The 17512-nt window shown below is 50.9% G+C and overlaps 1 protein-coding gene across 1 annotated transcript in view; it reads right to left on the reverse strand.

Moving 5' to 3' along the window:
* LOC146808710 (cell adhesion molecule CEACAM7-like) overlaps positions 1 to 17020 on the reverse strand; it is a 202191-nt gene extending 185171 nt beyond the window's left edge. The window contains exon 1 of the mRNA XM_085614783.1: positions 16826 to 17020. The gene's annotated coding sequence lies outside the window, so the exon portion shown is untranslated. The remainder of the gene's footprint in view (positions 1 to 16825) is intronic.
* Positions 17021 to 17512: the final 492 nt, after the last annotated feature.

Raw genomic sequence — 17512 nt, forward strand, 5'->3', positions numbered from 1 at the left:
GGCCAAACTCCAGAAGCGACTCCAACGCATACAGAACGCCTCTGCACACCTCATCCTTGACATCCTCCGCCACAGCCACATCACAAAACCCCTGAAAGACCTACACTGGCTCCCCATCAACAAAAGGATCACCTTCAAACTCCTCACCCATGCCCACAAGGCACTTCACAACACCGGACCAGCATACCTCAACACATGACTCACCTTCTACACCCCGTACCACCAGCTCCGCTCTGCTGACCTCACCCTCGCCACCATTGTAGTGTAGTTCCTATATCCCTGATAGGCTCTGCGCATTAGAATAATATACACTATAGTTTTGACATAGGACTGAGGTCAGTATGTCTCTATCGAGTACATTAAACTTAATTACTTGTGTGTGCCAGCTAACTCGGAGGTCACTAGAAACTTCTTGAATATACAAGAAGGGATTAGTTTCTGACAACCGCATAAACATGACAACTTTGTTTCCCTTAGAGTTGGAACAATCTCAGAATCGTGGAAACAATAGATAACAGTTTCACTCAGTCAATCGTGCATGCTTCGTTTCTTCAGAGTTGAACAGAAATAGAGAGACGGGCTTTCAATAAAAAGGGTTTATTGAACAGTCTTATTTCTCATGCAGGAGATATGAATTGCTACAATCGTAAGACAGGATGCGAAGTACAATACGTACAGAGTTAGCAGTAAGATAAAATAATACTGCAATAGCATGGTTTGTAGCTATGACATATTCCTAAAATATATACATAAATAACACAGGCTAAAATGTGAATACTCATCTGATGCTTCTAAATAGTTCTACCCCAGTGTACCTAACCTAAGTGTAGTAGGAGGTAAGAAGTAGGGGCTGTTTTTTAAAGTTTCCCTACACTGTATGTTGTTATTAACCATGGATGCTGTCTTTGAACATAGCGTGGGTCTGGCCTATTGATAGTGAAACCCTGTGTTTTGTTCAGGAATCGATTTTGACAGTTGTTTGTGTCTATGGGCCAGAGCAACAATTTTTTCCATTCTGTTTCTGATCTGTTGTGATGCAAAATATTATGTACGTCTGCCTCCACCCGTGTAGTGCTATTGCTTGCAGGTACTGGTATGGTCGGTGTGTTCATGTCTTTGATATTGGCTAACCCAAGGCAAGACGTTTGTTGGACAGTGTCATTCAAAAACATAATTTGCTCAGGGATGATACAGGCTCTAAACAAAGCTTCTACTCCCTGTACTTGCCAATCTTTTGTACCCCAGACAGATTTTGTGTCTTTCCAAAAGTCGAAACCCTGTCTAGACTGTTGGGCAATAAAGGCTGAAGAATAAATCTGTTTCGTATTGGTTAACATATTTTTAGTTCCTGTCTTGTTCACATTTTTGAAGTAAAACGTTTCTGGAGTAGACAAATTGTAGCCTGAAAAATATGTTCTACCTCAGTGTACCTAACCTAAGTGTAGTACGAGGTAAGAAGTAGGTGCTATTTTCTAAAGTATAGCTAGCTAAAGTTTTAGTTTTGCCAAGAGTTACCAAAAGTTTCTTTATGTTCTAGTCTGCTCCATACCTTAGAATGTGTGAGGTTGGAATCTCTTTCCAGGACTCGAAATCTAACACCCCGCAAGGGGAGTCAGAAACACTGGAGCTGGATTCTCAGCGAGGAGGATGACAGAGTCTGGTCAGTGCATCAGGCGGGAACTCGATCTCCTTACGAACTTGCTGTGGCGAACCGCAAGTAGGCAGTCGAACTGGACCGTGCCAGAACTGTGGTTTGCCAAGGCAAGTGCAGGTATATTAATACCCTAAAGGTGTCTAGGAATGCCTGTATTGACGTAAAAGTCGGGCATCGGAATGTCATGAATAAACCCCTAAGGAATAGATGTTCATGCATACTAAATGAGTTCTTGGAGAAATCAATATCCAAGCAAGGGAAATTGCTAAAGGCTTAAGAGTCTGCCTGGTCAGCATGTGCATCGGAGATTAAGGGAGTCTCGGACGTGCAGGGTGCGTATCATGGTGCACAGTAGGTGTTAGTGAGGAGCGCCTGGTTAATGTGTGCATCGGCAGTGGAGTGAGTCTCAGATGCACAGGGTGAGTGTTGGGGTGCACCGGAGGCGCTGGTGAAGAGCGCCTGGTCATTGAGTGCACCGGAGGAAAAGTGAGGCTCGGACACGTTGAGCGTGTCGGGGTGCGGCCGAAGGCGTTGGTGAAGAGCGGCTGGATATCGGGGCACCAGAGTTGGAGTAAGTCTCTGTGAAGCAGTTTGCGTGCTTTGGTGCAAACTGGGACTGTGGAGGTGATCAGCTGATCATCGTGTGCAGGGGAAGAAAGTGAGTCTCTGCAGCGCGGTGTATGTGTCTTGGTGCCAACTGAGACCGCAGGAAGGAGTGCCAGGTGAATGTGCACCCGGAGTCGACATAAAGTCCCATCAGCATTGTGTGTGTGGCTTCATGCGAGAGGAGACCCAGAGGGTGGTGTCGTGAACATACACCCGGAGTAACGTAATCTCAGAGGTGTGGGGTACGTGTGCCCTGCGGCCGCCTGAGACCTTCCTAACAGTCGAGGCCCGGCAGCCCCGAAGTAGCTGAGCTGCCAGGCCAATCCGCTAAGGACCATTGAGAAATTTCTGCACTCAAGGCCCAATTTGCTGAAGGAGCAGAGGAGAGTGGGGTCGCGCCACCAGGTAACGTGGATGACTGCCTGGGCGGGTTGCGGGCTCGGAGGGACACTCTCTCGGCCTCTCAGTCCTTCTGGCGATGTGAGCCTTTGCTTCGGCTCAGATTGTGGCCCGTACTGACCAAAGGAGTGGCAGTACTGGGGCCAGAGTGCGAAGCTGTACTTTATGTCATCGTTGATACGTGAGGGGGGGCAACTGTTTATCGAAGATGCTGACTGCCGTAATACACATTGCCAATATTGCTGATAACGAACCGCCGGACTGTCTTATGACACCTGACATTATTTCTGCATAATGAAGTACACGATTGTTACGCTACGCATTGCATTATTTCTCCATTGCAAAGTACAGGAGTGTAGTAGCCCGCATTACATTATTTCTTCATTGCAAAGTACATGATTGTAGCTACGCATTGCATTATTCCTTAATTGCAAAGTACTTGATTGTAGCGGTGCGCATTACATTATTTCTTCATTGCAAAGTACGTGATTGGGGTGGGACGCATTGCATTTTTCCTTCATTGCGCAGTATATGATTGTAGCAGTAAGCTTTGCATTATTTCTCCCATTGCAAGGTACCGGGGTGTATCGTTATGCATTGTAATATTTCTCCTTTGCCCAACACAGGATTGTATCGTTACGCAGAACACTATTGTTTGTCCATTGCAATGTGTGTGATTCTAGCATTGTGACCAGCATTGCATTTTGAAAGCGGTGGTTGGAATTTGAACCTGCCAGCCAGCCGGAACAAATATTACCCTTTAATATATGTTGGCTTTTGTATCATGTGGTCTGATCGTATATCTTTTTATATAAAGTTTATACTCGTGTGGAGTCCATTTGTAGTGTCACCAGTGGGTTGCTATGAGTGTGGTTGCACATACTGTACACTTGTGCCTTGGAGATAGGCCTGGCTGTTCGTGCCAAGCTACTAAGGGGGTGAACAGGGTTTTCTCAATCGGTGTCCTTACTTGGCCTAACGTTGAGTGAGGAGTCCCGGGTCTCGCATTTGGTGACAGTGGTGCTGGACTGGGACTCCGGCTGCCAACCAACTGTGAGGAATGAGCAGGGACAGGCAGAGGGTGAGGAATGAGCAGGGACAGGCAGAGGTTGAGGAATAAGCAGGGACGGGTAAAGGCTGAAGAATGAGCAGGGATGGGTGGAGACTGAGAAATAAGAAGGGATGGGAAGAGTAATGAGGAGGGATGGGTAAAGCGTGAGAAATGAGAGAGGAAGGGAATAGTGTGAGAAATGAAAAGGGACAGACAGAGTGAGGAATGAGCAGTGACGGGTAGTGGGTGAGAAATGAGCAGAGATGGGTAGAGGGTGAGGAATGGGCAGTGACAGAAGAATGAGCAAAGATGGGTAGAGGGTGAGGAATGAGAAGGGATGGGTAGAGGGTAAGGAATTAGCAGGGATGGGTAGAGTGTGAGGAATGAGCAGGATGGGTAGAGGGTGAGGAATGTGAAGAGATGGGTAGAGGAATGAGCAGGGATGGGTAGATGTGTGGAATGAGCAGGGAGGGGAAGAGGGTCAGGAATGAGCAGGGATGGGTGGAGGGTGAGGAATGAGAAGAGATGGGTAGAGGAATTAGCAGGGATGGGTAGAGGGTGAGGAATGAGCAGGGACAGGCAGAGGAATGAGCAGAGACAGGCAGAGGGTGAGGAATGAGCAGGGACAGGAGGGTGAGGAATGAGCAGGGACAGGAAGAGGGTGAGGAATGAGCATGGATGAGTAGAGGGTGAGAAATGAGCAGGGACAGGCAGAGGGTGAGGAATGAGCAGGGGCAGGAGGGTGAGGAATGAGCTGGGACAGGAAGAGGGTGAGGAATGAGCATGGATGAGTAGAGGGTGAGAAATGAGCAGGGACAGGCAGAGGGTGAGGAATGAGCAGGGCCAGGAGGGTGAGGAATGAGCAGGGACAGGAAGAGGGTAAGGAATGAGCATGGGCGAGTAGAGGGTGAGGAATGAGCAGGGACAGGCAGAGGGTGAGGAATGAGTGGGGACTTGGAGTCTGGTGGTACTTTGCTAATGTCAAAGTTTCAAGGTTGTGTGAAGTTTGGACAGACAGCCATTGCTGATCTGCCCTGGGGAGAGGGAGTTGAAGCTTGGGTAATTCTTTATTTTTTTTTTGTTTGTCCCTGCTGGGGACTGGGAGGGACGCAATGAGCTGCGTGTTCATGTGCATATGTTAAACGGCCAGCATTACCTATACTCCAATCATTGCAACAACTGCCCAGGACTTTGAATGTCTGACATGGAATATCTGAGGGATGGGGTCTGCTGACAATGGCATAATATATACCGTTACCTCAGACGTAGAAAAGTGCATATTGCTATTCTCCAAGAAATGCATCTTCTGGGTGTGGAAGTGGAACGACTGCGCCGTAGATGGTGTGGCCAATTATACGTGTTGTAATCATCCTTTCCCTCTTTTCTGTTTCCTTTGGTACATCCCTGGCACCCCCACCCTTTCCTCCCTCTTGGACTCTCCCTCCAGAGTGCACCTTAGAATGTTGACAGTGTTCTCCAGTTGAGGTGAGTGGATGGCCAATAAACTAGTTCTGGAACTAACCTCGGTTTCCTGTTGAGTCTGTACTTCCAACACTGGCGACGAGCCACTGCGCAGAGGGCAGTTTTGGCCATTTCCCCTTTAAGTGCTCTCTCCAACCTCTTTGAAAAAACGTAGAGGTAATGATAGGACTCTTCACCTGCTTGGTTAGGAAGCTTTTTCTCTGGTCGTCACCCTTATCAGCCATGCGCTAGGGACTGCTTCAAGTTGCTCCTCGCTTGTTTCTTTGCTGATCCTGAACTCTGGTCATGCTGCGCATCATCCGCCACACCATCGCAAGGTTATCTTTGTTGTGGTGCAAACAATATTGGCAGAATCAACTGTCCTTTTGAACTTGTTGTACTTCATTGCCTACGGACTGCAGATTGTTTCAATAGAACACTCTTTTCAGCAGTTGTGGAGCTGGTGAGGTATCGTGTGTGTACTTGTGCAGTGATGCTGTGTCGGTGCCCTTCTCATCGACTGTGCACTTGAGGATTGTGTAGTCGTGACTTTCACTAAGCCCGAGACTCCATTAGTCCTGGAAGCCTGTGGGCCCAGCTTCACTGGCGCTGGTGTCCCGAGGAGATTTGACGTGTGGCGCGAGCAGTTCCTCCTCAGCAGCGGTTCATCTGAGTGTGGCCGGCCTCACACTCTCTCAATTGCCAGCATTGTGCCTGTAGTGTTGGGCCTCAGGCCCAAATGGTGCAGAAAGGAGGGACGCAGACGCTTGATATGTGGTACAGAAAACTGGCCTCGAGCACGTGCACCCGGGCCTTTTTATTAGCGGGGCCACGTCACTCGTGACACCCGTGATGGATGGGTGTGGGGTGCCAGTGTGTCCAGCCCTCAGGGGAGTGGCTGGAAGTACAGCTTCCTGCGGGACACTAGAACGTGTCTCGCAGGACACTACGGGCCCGATTCACAGAACTAACTTAAGACAAAATCCTAAACTTACTACCATTTTGGTATTCACAGAAGGCACTTACTCATTTTGGTATTCACAGAAGGCACTTACTCATTTCATTATTCACAGAAGTTAGGAGTCCTAACTTTAGGACTCCTAAATGCCTTCTGTGAATACCGAAAGTCTTAAAATTAGGATTTTTCTCAGTTTAGTAGTAGTATAGTTAGGACTCCTAACTTTAGGACTCCTAAATGCCTTCTGTGAATACCGAAAGTCTTAAAATTAGGATTTTTCTCAGTTTAGTAGTAGTAAAGTTAGGACTCCTAACTCTAGGACTCCTAAATGCCTTCTGTGAATACCGAAAGCCTTAAAATTAGGATTTTTCTCAATTTAGTAGTAGTAAAGTTAGGACTCCTAACTTTAGGACTCCTAAATGCCTACTGTGAATACCGAAAGCCTTTAAATTAGGATTTTTCTCAGTTTAGTAGTAGTAAAGTTAGGAGTCCTAACTTAAGGACTCCTAAACTGAGAAAAATCCTAATTTTAAGACTTTCGGTATTCACAGAATGCATGTAGGAGTCCTAAAGTTAGGACTCCTAACTTCTGTGAATACCGAAGTGAGTAAGTGTCTTCTGTGAATACCAAAATGAGTAAGCGCCTTCTGTGAATACGAAAATGGTAGTAAGTTTAGGATTTTCTCTTAAGTTAGTTCTGTGAATCGGGCCCTACATTCCTCCCCAACTTTACTGAAGGACAAAGTGTCAGTCCAACCTGTGGGGAAGAAACAAACGGTTAACTAAATACCACAGGGTCCATCAGTCTCTCGAGTCAGGTGGCAGGACGACATCAGACATGAGCTGGCAAACTTGGCTAGCCGCAGGACCTTCTCGGCGGACACCCGTAATTTAACCTGAGGGACTCAGGACACGACTGCTGGCTTGGAGACGTCCGCTACGTACCGTCAGTTCGCTGACAATGTCATGTCTTGCTGTCTTGCATGGCTTCCCCTTGGCTGACATCGGGGATGGTCTGTGGTGAGTTCTAACAGTTCTTTGTAGGGTGCTGCATCGTGACCATGGATGGAGTCTCAATTGAGAATTTACAGAGGTGTTGCCAGACCGACTATCCCTGTTGAACCGCTTGGCTGTGACCGGTACCCTGTCGGTGGGGCAATGTTTCTCCTCGCTCTCCCGCCTGGGCAGGCCCGTCGTCGGGGTTGCTGCGGGACTGTAGGAAGGCTGCGCTGGAGCCGCTGCTTGTGTGCCATCTGGGGGCAGCTGCAGGACCACCGAGGAGCCGTTGCTTCGTCACACGCACAACCCTCCCGGGTGGATGAGTCTTGGCCAAGACTTGCACTCGCTGCCGCGGTTCCGGTGTAGGCCAGGTTCTCAGGTGGTTTCTGGTTCCATTTAGTCAGCTTGTGTGGCAACGGTTTCGGACTCCAGTCCATCGGTACTCGGGGAGTGGTGTTTGACGCATGTGCTGATGGCTGGTGTGGTGATGGTTGCCAGCCATGTGGCGAGTCAGAATGACAGGTGGTGGTGACTTGATGGGAGAGTTTGGATGTCAGGATGGACCTAGGCAGCCACGTGCCTCCGCCTTGCTGATGTTGAGTGTCTGTGGTGGCTTACCACGTAGAGTGTGTGGATCCTCTCTTACCTGGCTTGGGGCCACTGCCGACTCCATCTTGAGGCGGTGTGAGGAAGGACACTCACAGCTGATCTTCACGCGTGGCATCTGCGGACAGGAGCAGGGATGCCACTTGACTTGGACTGCCGACACTTGGGGAGTGGCCGTTCACCTGGGGAAGCGTTGTGGAGAGGCGTGGTTTGCGACTGCTGCGGCTTACATTCGGTTCTCCCGTGAGGCTGTGTCCAGGGACGTTGGTCCGCCTTGGTGGCTGTCGGATGTGTCAGGGTGTGCTCTTGGCTGCTGGGCAAATCCTTGGTCTTCTCTCTTTTGTTGGTCTATTCAGACCACCTGTGTTTATCCGGTTTTCAGGGTGACAGGGCTGTCACTCTTCTTTCATTGAGGGCGTTGCGCTTAGACCTCGAGGCGGCACTGTCCTGGCGCCGGCTTCTGCCTTTGCTCCGGTGCGCTCCTTGCTCGCTGGGGGACGTGACGTACAGTCGCGTGTCACTGGCATTGGAGCGCCTGTTGCTGTGGCGGCCTGCCACGTGGTGTGTGCGACTCCTCTCTTGCCTGTCATGGGTCACCGCCGACTCCATCTTGAGGCAGTGTTGAGGAGGACACTGTGTCGCTTTCGGGCCGCTGCGGGTGCGACTCCTCTCTTGCCTGTCGTGGGTCACCGCCGACTCCATCTTGAGGCAGTGTTGAGGAGGGCACTGTGTTGCTTTCGGCTCACTGCTGGGTTTTGTCGGTACAGTGGAGACGTGGTCGCTCTCTGTGCTGCGTTCAGCTGTGTTTCTTTGTTGAGATGTCTCGTTCTTGGACGCTGTCTTCTGGCACTTGGGGTGCCAGTGGTGTGGTTGGCGGTTGTGCCTGTTCGCCAGTAGGGGCGGGTGATGCAACCTCTTCCCCGGTGGTGGAATTGGGCAGCCACGTGTGGTGCGTGCTCTGCACCAGTCTGTCTTGCGCTATTGCTGGAGTTAGCTTCTCTCAGGACGTTGCTGTTTTAGCTGGTCGTCCTTTCTTGCTAATGGCGGCTGTCCGTGTGTGGCTCCGAGTTCCTTGTAGCTTCTTGCGGGGGTTTGTCGGTTTCTCCCCGTATTTTCCAGAGGTGACAGGCGGTGCTCCTGCCTCTCTGATGCTGGTTTGCGATGGTGCAGCTTGGGGCTTGAGTGTGGCATCCACCTGGAGACTTCGCTATCTTCCCAGGCGTCCTGGCTGATCTCACCTGCAGGGTGCGGGGGGCCACTCATTGAGCATTCTTTTCGGAAGGCATGCCTTGCTGCGCCTGGTGCAGTTCGTCTTAGCTGGTGGCGTGAGCAGGCCGTCTTCCTGGTGATGGCGGGGCGCACCCAGAGATCTGCTGACTGCTGTTGCCAGTTGGTTGGCAGGACACTGTGCTGGGCCCCGGTGCAGCTGGTCCATGGGGTACAGTGCTGCTTTGCTGGTCGCAGGTCTGCAGCCGTCGGTCGTGGTGGGCAGTTCATGTGCTGGACCGCTGCTTCTGGCAGGGTAGTGGGGTGTCCAGACTTTGCTTCCGGTCGCTGGTGCTGTTTGGGTTAATGGTCGTGGAATACCGCTGGCTAGTTGCTCTGGCCAGGCAGTCAGTCCGTCCCTTAGCGTGTGGCATTTGGGGAGCTACCACGTGGTACTGTGGTCATTGCGGTGGCTCGCCTTGAGTGCTGCAGGTTTCGGGTGCTGTGGGAGCTGTGCCGGCTTCTGCGCAGTGCCTGCCTTGCTACCTGGGGTGGAGTTACTGCAGGCGCCTCTTCCCCCGCCTTGGCACTCACCCAGGCCTCTCAGTTTTCTTGTAGGGTGATGCAGGCAGGTGCAGGGGCCATGCTCCCCTGGTGACAGCAGCAGGGTGCCCTTGCCGTGTGGGACATGAGAGTCTGATGCTGCAGTAAAGGCGACTCCTGTTCGAGTGGCGACCTGGGCTGGGGGGCCCCTTGTCTTTGCTGGTCCTGAGCCTGTCCTATTGTCTTGGCGTGTTGGGCTTGCTTCATGAGGCTGTAGGAAGGCGCCGTGCCTCAAATTACCACCTGGTGGCAGTGCTGGGTGTCCGTCTCCCAGGCCCTCAGCAGCCTGTTTCTGGAAGCTGCGGGCCTTCTTCTGACTGCTCTGGGGGTTGTTTTTCATAGAGAAAATGAAGTCCTGGAGCTTACTCCCGTGTCGCTCCTCTGTGCGGTGCGGGGCAGGTGGGTCATGCAGGCCGCTTCACCATTGCGCCGCCCAGCGCTCCGGATTACCGCTGGAGGGGCTGGGACGGCGAATCTCTTCTATTCTGGCTACATCACTATTGCGCTGCCCAGCGCTCCGTATTGCTGCTGGAGAGGCTGGGATGGCGAATCTCTTTCATGCTGTACCGGGGGCCGCGTTATGCAGTGTTCTTGCTGTGTGGGGGTAGCGGTGTGGCGTGAGACCAGCAGGTGGCGCTGCAGCTCTCCTCCTCTCGCTCAGCTCAGGCCAGCCGTCGCTCCCCACGGGTCCGCTCTGTGCTTCAGCTGGGGTTGTGGCAGCCTGCCACTCCTCACTGCAGGCCACGCTGTGCTCTCGGCGGTGGCAGCGGGTGCATCCGCCCACTACTCCCTCCCACAGTGCCAGCGAGACGACCCGCAGCAACTCAGCGCCGCTCGAGCGCCGGTCCACGGAGGCTGCCGGCGCGCAGGAAACCGGAGGCTCAGCAGGTGGGTGCGAGCGGTGCTGCAGGGTATGGGAGGCGCTGTGCCGCAGCAGGTTCGCAGGCCCTCCTGCTGTTGCGGGCTGTGTGGCAGTCGTCTTGTCTTTGCGGTCTGCTTACTACCCTTGCGGGAACGTTCCGAGTGTCACCAGGAAGTCGACGCTATCCGGGGATTCGGGCGGTAGCTGGGGGTAGTGTCTTCCCTCTCCGCACGCCGTGCAGTCGCGGAGAACTGCCCGTGGGCGCTCCAGAGTTCGCAGGGGGGTGTCTACACCCTTCACGCTGTCGAGGCTGGCCGGCTCCTTCGTCCCTCGCAGTGCAGTCACGGCTGTCGTGTTGGCACGGAGCTTTGTGCAGGCAGCGCTCGTCTCCTGAGGACTAGGAGGTGGGGACAAGGTGACGCGAGGGGCATAATTCTCACCTTTTTCACGGGTGGCGGGGAACGGTGCGTTGGGGGTGCCACTCACCGGGCACCTTTCCTCCCTCACGGGGGGCAATGAAGCGCAGAGCGGCAGGTCCGCGGGGTCAGCTGTCTGCCTCGTCGCCAGTGTAGTGTTGGGCCTCAGGCCCACATGGTGCAGAAAGGAGGGACACAGACGCTGGATATGTGGTACAGAAAACTTGCCTCGAGCATGTGCACCCGGGCCTTTTTATTAGCGGGGCCACGTCACTCGTGACACCCATGATGGATGGGTGTGGGGTGCAGTGTGTCCAGCCCTCAGGGGAGTGGCTGGAAGTACAGTTCCCTGCAGGACACTAGAACGTGTCTCGCAGGACACTACAGTGCCCTGGACGTGCAACTTGACGTGTCAGCGAGGAGCTCCAGTGCCCGTTGTACTTCGGCGTGGCACCGCCAGGATCACTAATTGCAGCAGCGGTACATCCGGCGGATTATCCGACGTCCTGAAATCCGTTGTTACCTCAGCGAGCTCCCAGCGCGACGCGGCTAGGAGATGCTACTCTCCTGAAGCGCGTCTTCCTCATTTCATCGCCAGTGCGCAGAAGCCTAGTGTACCACTCGTCGTTCCTGTAGGAATCCTGTTGTCTCTTCTTTTTCACGGTTGCTAAGGATCCCAGTCTATACAGGGTATTTCAGTTCGTTTTCACTACTTGTGGCTTTAAAGGCATTTGAAAACCTTGAGTTCTCACCCTTTCTTCCTCATCAAATGCCTGGGTGAGTGGCTCTCTGTTCCTTCGGCTATACCACCTTTATGACTATTTGCGCCTTGTATGGCGAGACTTCACATTTTTGCACAGCCCTGCCTTGTTGCCTGAGTTCTTTTCACTCCTTGACTTCATGAATTGGTCGTTTTGCAGCAGCTTAGTTTGCAGCCTGTCTGGGAGTCCCCCTCATTCATACCTTCATCCACCAGCCATTTGGTGGGGGAGTTATGTTTGAGTGCATGGTGTTGGGGACCCCCCTTGACTGCCAGATCTACCACGGCATTTGTATTTTTGCGAGCCTGCATCTCACTTCAACATCCACATTCCATTGACCTTTCCTACACCATTACCTTGCTTCATTATGATGGCTGCGGCGAGCATGAGTCAACCCCCATCCTTCCTTGATGAGAATGGAGAACCTGAAATATGCTGGAAAGACTGGGTCAAATTGTCTGAGTCGTATTTAATTGCCATCAGGGGGGAACGATTCACAGCATTGCATGAGCAACATTTTCTTCTTCATAATTTGGGCGTGTATGGGCGCAAAATCTACGAAACATTGCCTGAACCAGGAATTCAGGGAGAAGGTGAAGTAGAAGAACTAGACATTTTTGCAAATACTATGCTCAAACTGGAAACACGTTTTGGGGACAAAATCAATGTGGTTTTAGAACGTCACAGGTTTGTCTCTAGGGCGCAAGGAAAACAAGAGACAGTAACCAACTAGATTGCAGCGCTGAGGGGTCTAAGTCATTTATGCGATTTTGGGAACCTCACAGATTCTCTTATAAGAGACCAATTAGTATGTTGCACTAACAATGTGTGTATACAAGAAAAACTACAAGCCAAGAACCCAAGTCTTAGGGAAGCAGTTGTCATCGCTCAGTCAGTGGAACACACTGCTATGTGCCCCGCTGACGTACTGACCAGCATTCAGGGAGTTGAGGAGAAAAGTGAAGTTTGTAAAATAAAAGGAAAGGGAAGTTTGCACAACAAACCTCCCGTTAATGAAAGGTACCTCAGATGTTTTAGGTGTGGCAGTAATAATCATTTAGCCAACAATATTCAATGCCCAACCAAAAGTGTCACATGTAAGAAGTGCAATAGAAAGGGGCATTTTGCCAGAATGTGCTGAGATGGTGACCCACACACTGACAGCATTGTGGAAAGAGATCTTGGACAACTGGAAACACCTGGGTACAGACTCAGAGACAGAACCTGACGGCATGGAGAATGTGGAGAGAGGGACCCTGAGAAACGTGAAACAAACAGATAGGAAAAGGTGAATGGTGGTACCAGTATGATGACACCTGGGAGATGGGCATTGGTCACCCTGCAATCTTTAAGAGTTAGCCCTCACCGATCACACCCATGGCTTGAGCACTGACGAATGAAGCCCCCACCCTGGACCTATTCAGGCCGGACACCATTAACGCAAAACCTGAGTCACCTGCCTGAAGGCACAGGCACATGAGCACACACTCCTATAGATAATAGAGACACTCTACCCCCCCCCTCTACCCCCAGCAGCATAGTAGCAGAGAACCCCCCCCCCTTAGTTTCTATTTCATTTTTATAGCTTAAATGATTATGATTTTCTCCCAATTCAGCCCCACTAATGACCTCCAATTGACCACCTTGTAACACGTTCTACTTGGTGACGCTGATTGCCTCTTTGAATGACACACCAAAACCCTCTAGCCAGAAGACATGGGGTGAGAAGTCCTAGGTTACACTCTATAGAACAACTGAATTGATAGGAATGAGGACTCTTTACCTCACTGATGCATATATATGTTACTGATTGCTGCAATGGAGACAATTACAATAAGATATGGGGCTAATAGAGGCTGGAATGTTAAAACTATACTGGAGACAGATTGAATATTGCAACTGTACTGTATCAGACAATAACTTTAAATGCCAATAAACACATCTTTTAAAAAAATGTGCCTCTCCACTCCTGGTTGCGAGCAGCTCTCACCTACACATGTCCCTCTCCACTCCTGGTTGCAAGCTGCTCTCACTTACATGTGTCCCTCTCCACTCCTGAATGAGAGCAGCTCTCCCACCTACACATGTCCCTCTCCATTACTGGCTGAGAGCTGCTCTCACCTACACATGTCCCTCTGCACTCCAGAATGAGACCAGCTCCCTCACCTACGCATGCCCTTCTCCTCTCCTGACTGAGAGCAGCTCTCACCTACACATGTCCCTCGCCACTCCTGGTTGCAAGCAGCTCTCACTTACATGTGTCCCTCTCCACTCCTGAATGAGAGCAGCTCTTCTACCTACACATGTCCCTCTCCATTCCTGGCTGAGAGCTGCTCTCACCTACACATGTCCCTCTCCACTCCTGGTTGAAAGCAGCTCTCACTTACATGTGTCCCTCTCCACTCCTGAATGAGAGCAGCTCTCCCACCTACACATGTCCCTCTCCATTCCTGGCTGAGAGCTGCTCTCACCTACACATGTCCCTCTGCACTCCAGAATGAGACCAGCTTCCTCACCTACATATTCCCTTCTCCACTCCTGGTTGAGAGCAGCTCTCTTACATACATATGCCCTTCTCCGTTCCTGTCTGGGAGCAGCTCTTGCTCTTACCTACATATGTCCTACTCTCCTCCTGGTTGAGAGCAACTCTCTCACTTACACATGTCCATCTCCACTTGTGAATGAGAGCAGCTCTCCCACCTACACATGTCCCTCTCTATTCCTGGCTGAGAGCTGCTCTCACCTACACATGTTCCTCTCCACTCCTGAATGAGAGCAGTTCTCTCACCTACACACGCCCTTCTCCACTCTTGGTTGAGAGCAGATCTCTCAACTACATATGCCCTTCTCCACTCCTGGTTGAGAGCAGATCTCTCAACTACATATGCCCTTCTCTACTCCTGGTTGAGAGCAGCTCTCTTACATACACATGCCCTTCTCCGTTCCTGTCTGGGAGCAGCTCTTGCTCTTACCTACATATGTCCTACTCTCCTCCTGGTTGAGAGCAACTCTCTCACTTACACATGTCCATCTCCACTTGTGAATGAGAGCAGCTCTCCCACCTACACATGTCCCTCTCTATTCCTGGCTGAGAGCTGCTCTCACCTAAACATGTTCCTCTCCACTCCTGAATGAGAGCAGTTCTCTCACCTACACACGCCCTTCTCCACTCTTGGTTGAGAGCAGATCTCTCAACTACATATGCCCTTCTCCACTCCTGGTTGAGAGCAGATCTCTCAACTACATATGCCCTTCTCTACTCCTAGTTGAGAGGAGCTCTCTTACATACACATGCCCTTCTCCGTTCCTGTCTGGGAGCAGCTCTTGCTCTCACCTACATATGTCTTTCTCTGCTCCTGGCTGAGAGAAGCTGTAGGAGGCACCTTGCACTAATCCATGCAGCCCTTATGGTGATTTTATTGGTCTTTGATAACTATAGACAGCTCTCTAAGTGGTAGCTGTGTAGTGCAGCCTTCGGGCTTATCTTGAAGGTTTGTAAAGCAGCTTGTTTTACCAATTTTAATCAACAGTGTAAGTTAGATGAAAAATAACCACACAATGTTTATGGAAATATAAGTCTATTTATTTACAACAATAACTAACACATTGGTATTTCTCCTACCCGGTGAGATCAATAGCACACGCTAGAATACTTTGAAAACTATCAGGTAAGATGCACAAAAAATAGTGGTCTCCAATGGGCGACCAGACCACATATAAAGAAAGTGGAATTCAAACTGTAAAGGAGAACAGGACTTGGACCAGAAGACTCAGAGGAGCTGTGGGCACAAGGATCCATTCAAGGTAAGTACCCAGGGACGCCACGGAGGCTGTGTGCAGAGTGGAAACTCAGACGCATGCCCAATAGAAGTCAATGGAGAAGTTTGAAAGAAGGACCCTTCCCGGAGAACCCCGAAGAAACCCTTTGGAAGACAGGAGGAGGGAGAGCCACTTCGGTATACACAGAAGGCATTTAGGAGTCCTAAAGTTAGGACTCCTAACATCTGTGAATACCGAAGTGAGGAAGTGCCTTCTGTGAATACGAAAATGGTAATAAGTTTAGGATTTTGTCTTAAGTTGGTTCTGTGAATCGGGCCCTCCGTCCTGTCTGGGAGGTGGTCCCACCTCCCTGTGACAGGAAACCTATAGTTCTACCTTCCCCTGCTCGAGCTTAGCTCAGCAGCAGGAGGGCAGAATAGTGTCTGTGGTTAGCAGCAGCACTAGCTTGCTGCAGACCCTGAAATGCAGTTACCGGGAGTAGAGGGGGGTCCCCTAAGGAGCCCCCAAGTACATAGGATCATACTTCCATCATCAGAATTGGTGTTGGAGTACGATTCCAACATGTTTGATAGCACACATGACCAGGTTCGGTGCAGCTATTATATAGTTACACATCTCGTAGTGACTGATGTCCACTATATGTCTTAAAATGGCTGACCGCACTATCAAAGCCTGGATAATCGAATCCAGGGTTTGTAGGGGTTTCCTGCTCATGTAGATGCAATCTCACACTCACAACCAAGCACCCTGACCTCAGTCCTGAGGAGTCTGCCATAGGGGTGACTTATCTGTTTTAAGTGCAGTGACCACAGATATAAGGAAACTTATATCTGGTGTGAGAGGTGCAAGCACCAGCTCACACAGGCTGCAATGGCAGAACTGTAGTCACCGTTTAAGTGAACTCCCATGGGTGGCACAATACACGCTGCAGGCCATGAGAGACCCCTGGTGCACCGATCCCCTGGGTACATTAGTACCATATATTGGGGACTTACAAAGGTACACCAGTGGCCAATTGGGAAGGTACAAAAGTACTTACCGGAACCATTTTAGGAGATAGAGCACAGTTGCTGAGGTCCTGATGAGCAGGATCCCAGCAGGCTAGGTCAAAAACACACTGACACCAGGCAAGAGTGGGGGCAACCATGAAAGCAGATCCTACTTTCCTACAGCATCACTCTCACCTACATATGTCCTTATCGGCAACTGGCTAAGAGCACCGCTCTCACTTAACATTTGTCTTTCACTTTTTCTAACTGAGACCCGCTCTCCCACCTACACATGTCCCTCTCCAGTCTTGGCTGAGAGCAGCTTTCTCTCTTACCATACATATGTCCTTCTCTACGCCTGGCTGAGAGCAGCTCTCTGACCATATGTCATTCCCTGTTCCTGGCAGAGCGCAGCGCTTTCTCTTACCATATGGCCCCTTTAAGGTGCTGTATAAAAGTAGGTAAGTCACTCACCAGGTCTCCTGTCTTTGCCTGCAGCTCTGTCTCTTAAGAGGCCCCCAGTGCCTGCGGGTGACGGAGTGGCTCAGTCCCTGAGTCTGATTCCAGTACTGGCAATGCGGCAGGGTTAGGGGCTTCCTGTGAGGTTTCTGCAGCCTCAGTCCCCCGAAGACAGTGGCATCTTCTGCTGCATGTGGGGAGATGTGGTGAGCTCAGAGCTGTGGACAGAACCCTTAACAGCTTTATTCCTGGCAGGACACTTAATAATCCTACAAACAAATGTTGTGAAACTTCCTGGTGCTCAGGCCAAGGGGTGGAGGCAGATTAAGGAAAGCCTCGACTGGCCATCCATGAGGCACAGGCCCTTGTGCAGTGCATGAACACAAAGACACATAATCTACAGGCACACACAGACCACATATACCAGCACTAGCCCTTGTGCAGTGCATGAACACAAAGACACACAATCTACAGGCACACACAAACCACATTTGCCTGCACTGACAATGCATGCAGCACTGGCCCTAGTGCAGTGCATGAACACAAAGACACACAATCTACAGGCACACACAAACCACATACACCTGCACTGGCCATGCATGCATCACTGGCCCTAGTGCAGTGCAGTGCATGAACATAAAGACACAATCTACAGGCACACACAGACCACATACACCAGCACTGACCCTGCAAGTAGCACTG

The sequence above is a fragment of the Triturus cristatus genome, chromosome 7, assembly GCF_964204655.1.
Source record: "Triturus cristatus chromosome 7, aTriCri1.1, whole genome shotgun sequence".
Classification (NCBI taxonomy): Eukaryota; Metazoa; Chordata; class Amphibia; order Caudata; family Salamandridae; genus Triturus; species Triturus cristatus.